This window comes from Coenobita brevimanus, chromosome 13, assembly GCF_032717465.1.
Source record: "Coenobita brevimanus isolate Jiangsu-jjx chromosome 13, ASM3271746v2, whole genome shotgun sequence".
Lineage (NCBI taxonomy): Eukaryota > Metazoa > Arthropoda > Malacostraca > Decapoda > Coenobitidae > Coenobita > Coenobita brevimanus.
Genome location: NC_136966.1, coordinates 35,258,357 through 35,275,559, shown reverse-complemented (window position 1 = coordinate 35,275,559; position 17,203 = coordinate 35,258,357).

Below are 17,203 nucleotides of genomic sequence, written 5' to 3'. Positions count from 1 at the left end.
AACTTATTGTTCTAAACACAGATGACAGCTCTGTTTACTTGTCAATCGATTTCTAGGTATATGTGTTCTAAATGTCATTTTATCACCCTCTGAAATGTCTTCTGAGTTTTGGAAATAACTAGGAGTGTTTCCCAATCAATTCTGAGTATACATGTGGAAGTTGCATAATTAGTCATTTCACCTCAAAATAAGTTTATACAGCCATTACTGCCGTGAAATAGTTTTGACCCATCCCCAAAACGGATATCAGCCGTAAGAAGTTCACAATTGGCACTAATTTCTATCCTTGAACTCACGGCTACAATGAATAAAACATCGGACATTAAAACTCCAGTTAATTTCATCAAGGCAGACAGAACAGTTAAGGTCGACCCTAATGCAACCTGATTTTTTAAAGATCCTTGAGTTTTGAAAATAACTGGGGGGTTTTCCCAATCAGTTTTCAGTACATATATGTAAAATGCGTGGCTTAAAGAACAGTGCCCGCGAGAAATACAATAGTACTCCCGACGACAGGGCAAGCCAAACACAGCTTAGTATGCCCGAGGATGCGACGACACAACCACACGGACCCCACGGGGTAGCCGCCACCAGTCACCAACACTCCCGGCAACAGGGACATATGTCAGCCCGGGCCGTGCGCCCCTGTCATGCAGCCACCACGCCGTCGCCACTGTAGGAGAAGGACACTACCTTCGTGGAGTGGAATTGTTGAGTCAGCTAGGGGTGGAGTTGAAAAAGACACTCCAGACGGCGTCCCTCTGGTAGAGACGATCTATGGTTGCTCTCATCCTCGTGAGACGATCTATGGTCGCTCTCATCCTCGTGAGACGATCTATGGTCGCTCTCATCCTCGTGAGACGATCTATGGTCGCTCTCATCCTCGTGAGACGATCTATGGTCGCTCTCATCCTCGTGAGACGATTTATGGTCGCTCCGACAGTGCTCCGGTAGAGACGATCTATGGTCGCTCCCATCCTCGTGAGACGATCTATGGTCGCTCCGACAGTGCTCCGGTAGAGACGATCTATGGTCGCTCCGACAGTGCTCCGGTAGAGACGATCTATGGTCGCTCCCATCCTCGTGAGACGATCCATGGTCGCTCCGAAAGTGCTCCGGTAGAGACAATCTATGGTCGCTCCCATTTTTATAAGACGATCTATGGTCGCTCCAAAAGTGCTCCGGTAGAGACGATCTATGGTCGCTCCGAGAGTTTCTTGGTAGAGACGACCTATTGTCGCTCCCTTCCTCGTGAGACGATCTATTGTCGCTCCGAGGGTGTGCAGAGAGAGGTGAGTGGAGAGACGTCCCCCCAGCAGGAGACTAGAGCCCAGGCTTCCTCTCCCAGAGTGATCCAGACAGGCCTCACAGCCTCCCCTGGTCTCTGTTCCCCACGCCTGGCTCTAGAGCAGACGCACCTGACGGACCCCAGTGGAAGTCGCTGCCGCAGCTCTCCCCTGTCGGCGCCCCTAGACGCATGAGACCTCAGCCCACAGTCTCTCTCGGTTCTCCCCAGGACACCCGGGCGTGATCTCTCTACACCCCCATGACGCCGGGACTTATCACAGAGGTTCCTGGAGCTATTCGTCCCCAGTCCCGGGGACCACACGCCTGAGCCAAGCCTGAAAACCACGGGAAGCTCAGGAGGCGAGAGGACGCCCTTACGAGTTATCCCATGCCCTCTCGGCACGCCTCGCATTGGCGGTGCCCCTAGCCCGGCAGGATCGCCGATGACATGTTCCTGCCTATTCCCCTGATGAATACGTGTGATATTGTAGCACGAGTGATTTAGGTTAAGTGTGATATCCCCTAATGTAAGTATTGTGCAGTGATTTCATATAGTGAATATCGGGGTAAATAAGATCACAGTGAGAAGTTAAAGGACGAGAGTGTAGAACAAGATCTGATTGACTAATGAGTGACATCCCTGTTATACAATTTATGAACCTGTGCCGCCGGTAGATTTCCCTATAAGGACATACCCCCATTACTGTGAAGGAATATTGTGAAAGGATGTATTAATGGTATTCTCCCCCTCCCCCACGCTACCCATAAATCTTGTTTATCACCCCCTCTCACTCCAATATCCCGAGGAAGTATGAATCAAGAATAAAATCAATTACCAAAGTCCCTTGGCTAGTGGAAACCATATAAACTTCACGGCCAATATCTGCCGCTCCCCAGTATTGCCATAACTTTCCCCTAGCCATCACAAGTCACTCCCCGCACCTCCCCTATCTCCTCCTCGTGAGATTCAACACCTCTCCCACGCCCCCGAGCGCGCCTATATTTATTGCACTCCTGATACACTAGGGTTGATATTGTTGTCATTATTATCAGAGAAGCAAGTATCCTGCGAGATACACATATCCTAGATAAGGTTTTATATTGCTACATATTGTGCTGTAATATCTGCTGATTTGTCCTGTGTCTGACTGTGGTAATATACGTGTAAAGGTTGTTGCCTAGAGTTTTTGTGTCCTGCCTCTCTTTATTGCACTAAGCTCCGGTCTCGAAAGAGGACCCCGCTCCACGTTAGGTGAAATAGGAACGAGAAGTCGAGCCTAATTTCACCTAGCATTACACTGGTGGCCAGCGTGTGGTTCTAGACCCGGGCGTAAGAGAGAGGTAATCAGGAAATATTTGGCAAAATGGCAACCAAACCGCACGTTCAGTTACCCAAGTTTGACCCCGACCAGTATGATATACACACATATCTGGCAATAATTAAACCCTTACTGGATATTGCCTTTGAAAATGACCAACAAAAAATTGCAGTCTACCACTATTGGGTAAAGCGGCGGCGAACATAGTGTCAAAAATCGTCCCAGAACTCACCTGACAGAACTTTACAAAGTTCACTGTACAAGCCATCACCTCATCATTAGGGAAAGTAGTGGCTCTATCCAAATTGGATAGTTTTTCATTCGACGGGGATTTAGATAATACCCTGATACAGGCAAGACGCCTGGTTACTGCTGCCTACCCGGAGGCAGATGAGGAAACCCGGGATCAGCATACATTTAATACTCTGCTCAGAGTACTCCCAAGTGTTGAGAAACAACACTTCACTATCCATGACCCAACAGGAGACATGGATAGAGATATAGAGCTGATGCAGCGCCTCCTGACCGCCTGCCCTTCTCCACAACAAATTAATGTTGTTAAGAAATTCCCCACCCAACCCCCGGCTCCTCCAGCCACACCGCGTCCACCTCTGCCTCACACCAGCCCGACCCCGACACCTAGCCCACCCAGGGCACACCCCTCCCGTCGGCGCCCCGCCCCGCGAGAAAACCCGAACCTAATTCTTATCAACCCGTGGGAATTCACAGCCTGCAACTCCCGCTGCCCCCTTCATGACATACGGGACCAGCTTAAAGCTGCTCGCCGCAGAATCACAGCCCCGGGTTGGCGGAAAGTATCCGCCTTAGAAGGCGAGGCCCCAGGGGGACGAGCTGACGCCCGTGGACGAGCCCCATCCAGGAGAACTAGAGCAGGAACAAGAGAATGAGAGCCCTAGCCGGCTGGATTATTAGGCCCGCCCCCCGCACCAACCCACGGTGGCGGGGGCCATCACCCCTAAGTATCGCCCCCCAGTATATCACAAGATGAAAATAAACGGCGTGAAGGCCAGACTACTAGTCGATACGGGAGCGGCCAGGTCCTGCCTTTACAGCCACTATTTCTCCTGCTACAAATCGCGGTTTGTCCCACTCCGCCCTACTACCACCCACCTTGTGGACGCGGGGGATGGCCCCCTGCCCATCCATGGGGAAACTCGGGCCCTGCGGGTCGACACCCACCAGCCAGTGTCCACTCAACATCCATTCATCATTTTTTATTCCTCCTGCCGGAGTTATGACAGGTATTTAGGGCTAGACTTGCTCCAAAAACTCGGAGCCACGATCGACTGTCGCCACCGACAACTCCAGTTCCGTCCCCCACCCCGTTCCACCCCAGCCGTTTGCACATGCACGCCACGGCCCCGGCCGGAGGATTCGCCCTCTTCCTCCCCCCAGTGCCCCCCTTCTTCCCCCTTTTTCCCCCTCCCACTCCTCCCTCTCCCGTGCCTTTCCACCCCACTCCTGCCCCCTCTTTCCCTGCCTCCATCTCCGCTGCCGTTACCATCCCCACCCACCAAGAGGCAAGGGTGCCCCATAACAGGCCCACAGGTCCATCCGTTTTGTTCTCCCACCTCCTCCCCCTCCGGACCCCTTTCTGCCTGCCTTGTGTCCCCCACCTTCCTCCCTCCCCACCACGCCACCATCCGCATCGCCAATCTCGCCCCGTCCCCTCTCACTCTCCCCAAAGGGCTTATCATCGGAGAGATGGAGGAAGCTGAGTCCTGTGCCCCATCCTCCTCCCACCTCTCCACCCCTCTACCCCCCATCCCTGATCATCTCTCCAACCAGCAGTCAGACACCTTACGCCGCCTCCTCCTGGATTTCCAGGATTTGTTTGCGACAGGACCAGCAGATATAGGGCATACTACATACCTGTCGCACGAAATCCATATGACAGGCCCACCTATACGACAACCTTCCCGACGCAAGAACCCCCGACAGAGAGAAGAGGAGGACCGCCAGGTGCGCGAAATGGAAGAGGCCGGTGTTATCTCCCCCTCCACCAGCCCGTGGTCCTCCCCCATCGTTCTAGTAAAAAAGAAAGACGGCACGATGCAGTTTTGCATTGACTACCGCCGTGTGAACGACGTTACCATTAAAGATGCCACCCCCCTCCCCCACATTGACGATTCCCTAGACTCCCTCTACGGGGCATCTTGGTTTTCTACCATCGACCTCCAGTCTGGATACTGGCGGGTCCCTGTCCACCCGGACCATCGAGGCAAGACGGCCTTTTCCACCAGTAATGGCAAACATTACGAATTCAATGTTCTGCCATTCGGCCTCTGCAACGCCCCTGCCACTTTCTCCAGACTAATGGAATCTGTCTTGAGCTGCCTCACTTGGGAAATATGTTTAGCTTATCTTGACGACGTCATTGTTTTTAGCCAGACCTGGGCCGACCACTTGCAGCGCCTCCGTCGAGTTTTCACCAGAATTCGCCAGGCAGGCCTCAAGCTACATCCTTCTAAATGTGTCCTGGCCGCTAAGACTGTCTCGTTCCTAGGAGATACTATTTCCCAAGCAGAAATTTCCCCAGATCCCAACAAGCTCCGTGCCATAGCGGACATACCACCCCCGCAGGATGTCCACGGCATCCACGCCTTCCTGGGACTCACGTCCTATTACCGTCGCTTCGTGAAGGGATTCGCGCAGATTGCTAAGCCTCTTCATGACTTGACACGAAAAGGGGAACCTTTCCTCTGGACTGAGGATCAGCGAGCTGCTTTTCAACAGCTAAAAGACAAGCTTGTCTCTGCCCCCATCGTGGCCTTCCCCGACTATGCCCTCCCTTTTCGCCTCTATACGGAGGTATCCCTTACCGCGGTAGGCGCCGTCCTAGCCCAAGTACAGGCCAGCCGGGAACACATCATCGCCTGTGCCAGCCGCACTCTGAACCCAGCCGAAAAAAATTATGCCTCCACCAAGCGAGAATGCCTCAGCATAATCTGGGCCCTCCAATATTTTAGGGCTTATCTTTCCGGGACCCAAGTCACGATAATCACCGACCACCAATCACTCCAGTGGTTGCGCCAATCAGACTCCCATAACGCCCAACTCGTCCGGTGGCGTGAAACCCTTAAGGAGTTTCAGTACGAGATTTCATACAGACCCGGAAAGCTCCACACCAATGCAGATGCCCTCTCCCGCCTCCCCATCCACGCGGTACAACCGGACCCCGACCTACTACAACTCTGGCACCACAAGGAACGGCCCCCCTGGATCCCTGCTCACCTATTCCCCAAGCTGTGCCGACAGGGCGACCACCTTCTAACCCCGTCCGGACACATCCTCTTGACCCCAATGCGGCACGTGACACCCTGCGCCACCTACATGCCCACAACGGCATCCACTTGGGCACCAAAAAATTACTACAGGTGTTCAATGATATTTACTGGGCCCCAAAGCCCTCCACCCTCGCCAAGGAAATTATCCAGACTTGCTGCGCCTGTGCGCTTGGGAAATATCACCCGGACCGCCAGGCCATCTGGCCATATCACTGCCCACAAGCCCTGGCAACTCCTGGCGATCGACGTAGTAGGCCCTCTTCCCCCTAAATCTGGATATAAATACGTGATCACTTTTGTAGACACGTACTCGAAATTCGTAGTGGCCTGCCCAGCTAAGGAACATCATGCCGTCGCTGTCACCGATGACCTGCTCTGACACGTGTTTCCTTACTTTGACATTCCCCAAGCCATCCATTCCGATAATGCCCCTGAGTTCTCCGGAAAAGTCTGGGAAGAACTAGCCAGGATTTTCGGGTACAAGATCTCTCACTCCTCACCATACTGGCCACAAGGGAACACGGTATGTGAACGTAGCCATCATACCCTTTTCAATCAGCTACGCACCAGAATCGAGGCTACAAAAGATGACAATTGGCCGGCAATGTAAAAATTGTCCAATGGGGCATGAATTCGTGCCCCCGAGAAGACGGGGTTTCCCCCCACAAAAGAATCTTTGGCGAAACCCCCCTCCTACTACCCCTACGCCATCACCTGCAACCGCCTGCTTCCGCTCCCACTACAGACCCGCTACACCTGCTAAAAGGGCGGATATACCATCTACAAAAGAACCTAGACCTTGGACCCGACACAGCCTCCAACCCTTTCAACCCGGGTGACACAGTCTTCGTCGCCCAACTTCCCACTCCCCACAAGCTCGCCCCCCGTTTCACGGGGCCCCACACAATCACCAAAGTCCCCGACCCGTACCAAGTAGTTGTAGACTATCACGGCACTCCCCGTACCCTCCGCAACCGTCACGTGCGGCCTTTCCGCACGCCCACCTCCTCCGCTCCGGCCCCACACCCCCAGCCCCCTCCAGCTCCCGCACCACCCTCTACAGTCACATATGAGTGCTATGTTTCCTCCTCACCCTCCCACTCCGCCCCCCCTACCATCTCCACCTCCCTGGCCACCACCACCCCCAGCACCTCACCTGATGCCTCCCCCGCCACCCATCCCTCACCCTCACCTCTTCCTTCCATGGCCTCCATCTCAACGCCCACTCCCACATCTTCTGCCCACGCCACCACACCCTCACCACAACCCTCTACCACCCCCCCTCCCCCACCCACCATCCGTACACCCACTATACCAACACTGCGCCCCACTGTGCCCACAACACACAAAACAACCCGCCCAGCCCAGACGCCCACTTCTCCCCCCACCCCGACCCTCAAGACCACCACCACCCGCTCGGGCCGCCTCTCACGCCCGCCCGCCCGATACTCACACACCCCTACACCACCCACCCCTCCACGACTTCACACCGTCAAGCTACATCAGGCCCAAATCCCCTCTACCTGTACTCCCCAGAGACTCAACGCCGCATTACCACGGCACAAAACCAGGCCCTTACCCGCAGTATCCAGCATTCAGCCCCCATTCACACCGACAGCTACACCAAGCAAGATGAGAGTGAAGCGGACCTTATGGGCACCTACCCTTGGCAGGAACCACAGACTCCACGGGCCACACCACCTGCTAAACCTCCTCTAGTCTACCACCGCCACCTACACACTCTTCCTCACCTGCGACCCAGCACAAGAAGAGAACCCCTACACTGTCGCCTGGCAAACTGTGCTGCAACATCTCCAGCCCGTCTACACCACCTCCAACACACAAGCGTTCCACCTCCAGCCACGAGGACGTGACTTTTTACAGAGGGAGAGTGGTAAAATGCATGGTTTAAAGAACAGTGCCCCCGAGAAATACCATAGTACCCCCGACGACAGGGCAAGCCAAACACAGCTTAGTATGCCCGAGGATGCACTGACACCCCCACACGGACCCCACGGGGTAGCCGCCACCAGTCACCACCACTCCCGGCAACAACGACATATGTCAGCCCGGGCCGTGCGCCCCTGTGTCTTGCATGCACCACGCTGTCGCCACCGTAGGAGAAGGACACTACCTTCGTGGAGTGGAATTGTTGAGTCAGCTAGGGGTGGAGTTGAAAAAGACACTCCAGACGGCGCCCCTCTGGTAGAGACGATCTATGGTCGCTCCCATGCTCGTGAGATGATCTATGGTCGCTCCGACAGTGTTCTGGTAGAGACGATCTATGGTCGCTCCGACAGTGTTCTGGTAGAGACGATCTATGGTCGCTCCGACAGTGTTCTGGTAGAGACGATCTATGGTCGCTCCCATCCTCGTGAGACGATCTATGGTCGATCCGAAAGTGCTCCGGTAGAGACGATCTATCGTCGCTCTGAAAGTGCTCCGGTAGAGACTTTCTATGGTCGCTCCCATCCTCGTGAGACGATCTATGGTCGCTCCGAAAGTGCTCCGGTAGAGACGATCTATGGTCGCTCCCATCCTCATGAGACGATCTATGGTCGCTTATTTTAAATATTTCTATGTATGTTTACAGTAAGTGTATGCCCCAGTGAACCTATTTTCACCCCATGAATATTTTTAAAAATGGACTTTTTCACCACTCGGAGCACAATCCCCCATGGATCTATTTTCCTTAACGATTTATTTTTTTTTTTTCAAAGACGCCAACTTTACTATGTAACCTATTTTCTCACAAACTAATTTTCCCCATTGATGTATTTTCTCCCCACGGACCAATTTTTCCGTCGACCTTGAATCTCTTTATGGATACAAGTTTCCCACATGGACGTATACCCATGGATGTATTTTTCATAAATGAACCTATTTTCCCCATAAACCTGTTATCCGACATGGTTATCACGAGGCCGACAAATACCGAACCCTACAAAGGTAGACATGCCTCCAAAGTAGGTGGCACTACCAGCCACGCTTCAAGCCCCGCCACCACGTCAAGGTGACCCTCCTCATCAGGGCACGATCAGTCAAGAAGTCTCCATGCAACACAGGCAGGCGACCACATAAACCAAAAGCATAAAATTGTTGGAGGATGTCATGACACCAGGCAATGTCATAAGCTTTCTCAAGGTCAAAAAACACAGCCACAAGATGTTGCTTGGAGGCAAAAGCTTCACAGATTGATGCCTCGAGCCTGATAAGGTTGTCTGAAGTGTACCGTAATTTACGGAAACCACTCTGCAATGGAGAGAGAAAGCAACCCTTCTCCAGAAACCACATAAGCCTCACATTGACCATCTTTTCGAACAGCTTGCACACACATGATGTTAAAGTGATAGGGCGATAGTTGGAGACTTGGGAATGATCTCTACCAGGCTTGGGAAAGGGGAGGACAATACCCAACTTCCAACTCCTCGGAATAAAGCCCTCACTCCAAACCCTGTTAAAAAGGTCCAATAAAAACTGAAGTGAATCGGTAGATGATGCAGCATAGTGTATGGAATATCGTCAGGCCAAGGAGCAGTGTCACCACACTCTGAATGGGCAGCACGCAGCTCACGGAGACTGAAATTTAAATTATACGGCTCTCCGCCAAGAGAGCGAAAGTCAAGATCCAGCCTCTCCTGATTCCTAAGAAATGTAGCAAATGGCTGAGAAAGATCCTTTGTAGAGACAGCGTAAAACTGATTTGCAAAAGCAGAGGCTACTGCATCTAGTGCAGACACAAGTTCTCCGTGAAGGCGCAACACTGGAGGGGGGAGGGGCGAGAACCTACCAGAAATCTTGCGCACCTTTTCCCACACACTAGACATTGAAGTTGAAGATGTAACTGTAGAAACATACGACTTCCAAGAGTTACGGCGAGCATTCTTCATGACCCATCTATAGTAAGCACGTGCTTTGCGAAACTGTATTTTTAGAAAAACATTACGATTGGCAAAATACCGACGAGCAGCTGCTTTGTAAGTTCCCTTTGCTATGGAGCAGTCATCATTCCACCATGGCACAGGTCTCCGGGAAAAAACACCAGAAGTCCGTGGGATGGAATGAACCCCTGCTGAGAAAATGGTCTTAGTAAAATAACATCCGGCACCATCGATAGTTGAAAAATCACTAACCCTGTTGGCAAATACACATAGTTCCTCAAAGAGAGACCAATCAGCCCTGTCCAGACACCAGCGTGGCAGACGAGCTGCAGGAACAGGGCAAGTAGGCTGGACCACTACAGGATAATGGTCACTACCATGTAGATCATCCAAAACCTACCAAGAAAAATCAAGGGCACAATCAGAGGAGGAGATGGTAAGATCAATGACAGAATACATGCCAGTCTGAACATGAAAATGGGTTGGCCTCCCATCATTTAAGACAACCAAATCTAAATCCCCAACCAAAGAGGCGAGAAGATCACCCTTGGAAATTGAGAGTCACCCCACAGAGGATGGCGGCCATTAAGGGCACCAAGGAGTAGGAAAGGGGGTGAAAGTTGGCTGATAAGGGTTTCTAGATCAGCACGTATAACAGGAACGGAAGGTGGAAGGTACAGACAATAGATGGTATAACACCTCCCAACGTGCATCTGTACTGCTAGAACTTGAAAGTGGGACTGAATCTCAAAGGAAATAAAGGGGACATCAGAACGGCACAAAATTGCACATCCCCCGCTGTGACCACCAGGAGGAGATGCGTGGAAGGCCTCATACCCCCTAATAGAAGGGAACTGTCTGTCCCCCACCATTGTCTCCTGAAGACAGATGCATAGTGGGTTCAGTGCAGAGAGTAATAACTGCAGTTCCTCCCAATTTGCCATGGCACCTCGACAGTTCCACTGAAGACAGATTGGTACCGATTGAGCCATAGTGATTAGTATTAAATATTATGAACTTAGAAACACCAAAGCTATGTAGCAACCTCGTTGGGAAGGGAGTGAAAGCCCTTCTTCCTAGGCTTGGAGCTCTGCCTCACCAACCGAGAAGACAATGAAGATATAGAGTTTCCATTGGTGGAAGTACCCTTACCCTGAGACACGTCCCGCCCATCGCCAGAATGAGTCCGAAGCACAGAGACCTTCTTGGAAGACCCACGTGCCCCGTCCGCACACCCATGTGAGGGTTCAGCTGGCACCTCGGGGCCAACCGAATCAACCAAAGGTTGGCCGCTGGGTGACGGATCAGAAGGAGCAAGCGACTGAGCTCTTTGAGTATCTAAAGACCCAGGCCCCACCACACCTGAGCAAGAGGCAGGGACGGGAATCCTAGAAGGGCCATCATGAACATCCACAGACTTAGACGCCACCACTGGCTGGGTTGTTGAGCGAAGAGCCCCCTCAGAATCCTCATGCGGTACAGAAGTTTGAACCTTAGAAGGAGGGGAGTCACCCAAAAACTCCTCACTTCTCACTCGTTTGAGGTTAGCAGATGCAACCTCCATCTCTGCACCAAAACTTAAAGCATTAGAAACTATAGTGCCACACTGTAAAGAAGAGTGAACAACAGTAGCAGAGCGGGCAGATGGTACAGGAACAGCAGTCGGTACAGGAGTAGCAGCCGATACAGGAGTATGAGACGCTGTTTTTTTTTTTTTGGATGTCAGGACAAGGATGCACAGGAAGGACATCGGGAGTTTTGGATGTGTCAAAGCAAGGTGCAGCATCGACACGGGTGTTTGTCACAGGAGGAACCGGAGGAACTGGGATGGGGGAAGCACTCCCAGATGCTGGAAGAACCACCTCAGAGGGGACACCCCCAGAGACAGGAGGCACCTCCCTGGAGGACGCACAGTTGCTTCCAGGCTCAGTGGAACCCCCCGGGCGAAAAGGCCGGGAAGTAGAACCCCGAGAATTTGAAGGGGCATTGCGTGATGGCAGAGGCACCTGCCGGGTAGCTTTATGGCGAGACAACACAGTAGCAAAGGTAACCCCAGGGCGAATGAACCGCTCCCTTACCCTAGCCGTTGCCTCAGAAAAGGAAATTTTCTCCTTCGTTCGGACAGAAATAATCTCATATTCATACCTGTATACTTCGCAATCCCTTGAGGAGGCTGCATGTATTTCTCCACAGTTCAAACATTTAGAGGGTTGAGAACAATCATCCATACCATGAGAAATTCCACCACAATTTCCACAAACCTCAGGAAGGCCAGACGCTTCCCGCCCGCAAGAACGGCGAACATGACCAAACCTTTGACAATAATAGCACCTTCTAGGTCGGGGAAAATAAGGTTTAACCTTTAGCTTCCACCATGCAGCGGCGATGACCTCTGGCAAAGTAAGACGATCAAATGTCAAGATAAGAGTGGGCGTGGGGGTTAAAATCCCATCAACTCTCTTCATTATTCTTTGTACTGCTACAACTCCCTGAGGAGCCAGTCCCTCTAAGAGGGAAGAATCAGAATATGAGACCAAGTCACGAGAATATGCAACCCCTCGGGACTGATTTAAGACCAAGTGACGAGAGGCAGATACATAATAACCAGCGACCATAGTTAGGGACTGGATGCGTGAACTCTCCTCTTCATTCCTGGCTTCTATCAATAACCATCACCCTGCAAAGAGACCTTGGGGGTAAATCCACATGCCGTAACTAGACCACTGTGAATCTGAAAACAATTCAGATTCCGGAAGGAAGTACCATTTTCCATTTTGAGGACTATGTATTTTGTGTAAGTGATTCACAAAAACACCAGGTAACAGCTCCATAGAAACGGCATCGTGATTCGCACTTTTGGCGGATGACCCGGAGGGTACAGGGTCGTCGGCCAGAAAGTGACCAGTTAATGCCGACTCGTGCGGCTGGTCACCGACCACACGAGTGGTTAATGAAATGTCCAGTGTATCCATATATAGTGATGTACATAAATTGGCACCAGGAGCCAAGGGAAATCACCTACCAGGGAGTGAGGGGGACCGAGCGCGGTCTGATGGGAGGGGGGTACCTTGTCCCCAGAGGGTGCCCCAAAAAGGACACTCCGTGATACGAAAGTTTGCTCCCACCAGTGCAAAGGCCCCCTTCCCCAACACCCCGCAGCCCAGACACCCAACCAACCAACTCGGGACAGCACTGAGGCGATCCCTCTGGAGGGCGGCACCAATGACCCTTACGGGTAACCTACGTTTCGGGCAGCGCTTAGTCAGACCGCTCACCCACAACCCTACCAGCATGAGACCCTGCCAGATGTCGTTACATCCACGGGCAGGCTTGTGGGATCACAGGAGCAAGCAAGCCCCCCCACCACGACAAGGTGGCTGCCCACGGGGGGGGGGGATATATAGGGAACCAAGTAATTATTATAAACTGTAGATCTCAGTTCCGCTATGTGTTTACTTTTACATAATATCTATATCTGATAATGGATACCTTAATAGTTTCCTTATAAAGTTTTATTGCCTTCCCTTGTGATTGTTACCTAGGAAAATATGGATAATAATATCACACGAAGCGTCATACTAGGAAAATATTCCATCTTTCTAATTTGTTCAGGAGATTCAAGATGCCACTTTAAGGCTCTAGTTATACAGATAAATAATTATCCGTGTTATCTCTAAATTTTCACGCTCTCTACACGTCTCTAATCCACCGAAAATTTTTAGTCTTAAAATCCGTAAATGCCAGCCTTCATTACAGATGAAGCGATATCATCCTACGTGATTTGTCATCAAGCCTTTTTAATTTTTTTTTTTTCGTTGTGAAATAATTTTACCCTCAGAGATGCTTTCTGAATCTTAGACACATTTCGGAGTGCTTTCCAGGCAATTTAGAGTACATTGATGGAAGTTGCATATTCAGTGTTTACACCTTCAATTATGCGGTTTCTAGGATCCATAAAGTATAACAGTTTTGAATTAAACTCAGGAAATTAAAATTCCAGTTAAGCTCAACACGAAAGACAACAGTTAAGGTCGACGCTTCTACAACCTAACTTTTTTTTAGAACCATCATGAACAATGAAACTACGTATATCGGGAATAAAATTAACGTTTATCAATTATATATTTCAGTACTGCTCTGTATTTACTTCTAATAATATATAACTGATAATCAATCCCTAAACAATTTCCTTTTCAACGTTTTATTCCAGTCGGGAGTGATTTTACCTTGGTATATAGGAATAATAATATCACAAAGCGTCATAAAGATTGTTCCTTTTTCAAATTTGACCAGGAGGATGAAGATGCCACTTTAAAGCCTTGATTTTAAAGATAAAAATAATATCCTTTGAATCTCTAAATTCTCAAGCTGTTTCCACGTCCTTAATCAACCGAAACTCTGAGTTTAACTCGACAAATGCCAGCCTTCTTTATCTGTGAATCGATGTCATCCTACGTGATACCACATCTAGCCTTGTTACAGATTTTTTTTTTTTTTAATCGGGTCCTCATCAGGTTCTTTAGAGCACGTTTGTGGAAGTTGCATATTTAGTGTTTCCACCTTGAATTATGGGGTTTTGAGGATCCATCAATTATAACAGTTTTGAATTGCTCCAAAAGTGGATGCTTTGACTGAAACGGAACTTGTACCATTTGGTTATCCTTATGGTACCACTACAAACGAAAAAAGTCACAAAGAACCCTCTTCCTAACGTAAATATCTAAACAATCAGCAGACAACATAAAAACAGTTCATTCAGTGTTCCTTCAACGTGTTTTATTTGAAGCTGTGATGCAGTATATATCTACGGAGAAGAGGATTAAAGTTATAAATGGTAATTAGTTATATGTCCCGGTATTGTGGTAGTGTTTTCTCGTAATAATTTTAGCTCTGAGTCAAAAGAGCATCAGTATTCTTTCTCTTTCTCACGACTTAATAGTTTTCAGTGATTTTATCTTATAAAATGTGGCCAATGGTATGAAAGGCTTTTTTTTTTTTTTTTTTTTTTATTCAATCAGGAGTCACAATGATATTTTATAGTGCTTCTAATGCGGATAAAAAAAAAAAAAAAGACCTTTCTCATTCAAAATTACATGCTTATTTATATGACCCACACATCAATTGAAACTTATTGTTCTTAAACGACACAGATGACGGATCTGTTTACTTGTCAATCGATTTCTAGGTATAAGTTTTCTGGATGCGATTTATTCATCCACAGGAATATCTTCTTAGTTTGGATATAACTGGGAGTGTTTCCCAATCAATTTTGAGTACATATGTGGACGTTACATAATTAGGCATTTCCCTCCAAAATAAATTTATACAGCCATCACTGCAGTAAAGTAGTTTGACCTACTCTCAAAACAGATGTTATCAGCCGTAGCTAGTTCACAATTGGCACTAATTTTTATCCTTCAAGTCTAAACTAAGTTGAAAAATAAAAAGGCAATATACTGATCGGAAATTAAAAATTCAGTTCATAACACAACAAACACAACAGTTAAATTCGAATCTCCTACAAACATATATATATATATATATATATATATATATATATATATATATATATATATATATATATATATATATATATATATATATATATATATATTTAAGAACATGAACAAGAAAACTGAGTATATGAGGAACCAAGTATTTATTATAAACTGAATATCTCAGTATGGCTATGTATTTACTTTTCCCTAATGAATACCTAAACAATTTTCTTTTAAACGTTCTATTGCCTTCCAGAGTGATTTTACCTTGATATATAGGGATAATAATATCACATGAATTATACTGGAAAATATCCCATTTCTCAAATTTGATCAACAAGCTCAAGATGCCACTTTAAAGCTCTAATTATAAAGACAAAAACATTATCTGTTTTATCTCTAAATTTTCAAGCCGTTTACACGTCCCTAATCCACCGAAACTATTTAACTCGTCAAATGCCAGCCTTCTTTATCTGTGAATCTATGTCACCCTACGTTACACCACATCTAGCCTTGTTGCTGATTTTTTTTTTTTTTTAAGGCAGAATTTTCTCACCCTCAGAAATGTTTTCGGAATTTTAGATACAACTGGGGGTGTCTTCCAGCTGATTTAAAGTAAATTTGTGGAAGTTGCATATTTTTTGTTTTCGCCTTCAATTATCCGACTGTTAGGATCCCTCATTAAAGTTTTGAATTACTACTCTGAACTTGGTTATCCTGATGTTACCCTTACAAACTAAATAATTCAGAGATGACCCTATTCCTAATATATAAATCCAAAGAATCACCAGACAACAATAATGTAATTCAGTGTTGTTTCAATAATTTTGTATTTTTCATCTTTCTTGAAGTATATATCTATGCAGATGAGGAATAAAGTTATAAATGATAATTATGTATCATGGTATTGCTACAGTGTTTATACTTTCTATTAATTTTTAGGTGAGTCAAAAGCTCATCAATATTCCTTCTCACGACCAACACAGTTTTTAGAGATTTTACCTAATTGTGTGACACAAACCTTCATAATATGAAACTATTATTTATTTACATTCAATTAGGAGTCTCAATGTAATTTTAAAGTGCTTCTACTCGGATAAAAAAGTAAACCTCATTAAAAATTACTTGCTTGTCTCTATGACCCACACATCAGTTGAAACTTATTGTTCTTACAAAACGCGGATGACAGCTCTCTTTACGTGTGAATCGATTTTTACATATCTTTCCTAAATGCGATTTTTTCAGACTGAGAAATGTTTTGTTTTGGAAATAGCTGGATGTTTCTCAATCAATTTTGAGTATATATGTGGAAGTTGCAAAATTAGTGATTTCGCCAAAAATAAGTTTGTACAGCCATCACCCTCAAAACGGATGATATCAGCCGTAACATGTTCACATTTGGCACGAAGTTCTATTCTTCAACTCACTGCTACAATGAATAAAACAAAAGCTAGTAACCTCATCGGAAATTAAACTCCAGTTAATCTCAAAAGGAGAGACACGACAGTTAAGGTTGACGCTAATGCAACCTTATTTTTTGAAGACCCACCACACAATATTAAACTGCGTATATGATGACCCAAGTAATTATTAAAAATATTATATAGCAGTACGGATTTGTATTTACTTATCCCTAATAATATATATTTAAAGATCAATAGGTAAAAATTTCTTTTTTAAACGATTTATTGCCTTCCTTAATGATTTTACATTGGTAAATGAGAATAATAATATCACACGAACCGTTATACAGGTAAAAAAAATTAAAATTTTAAAAAATATTCCACTTTATAGCCCTAGTTATAGAGATCAAAATAGTATCCGTTTTCTCTAAATTCTCAGGTTATTTACACGTCTGTAATCCACGGAAACTCTTTGGTCTTAAACTCCCCAAATGCTTGCCTTCCTTA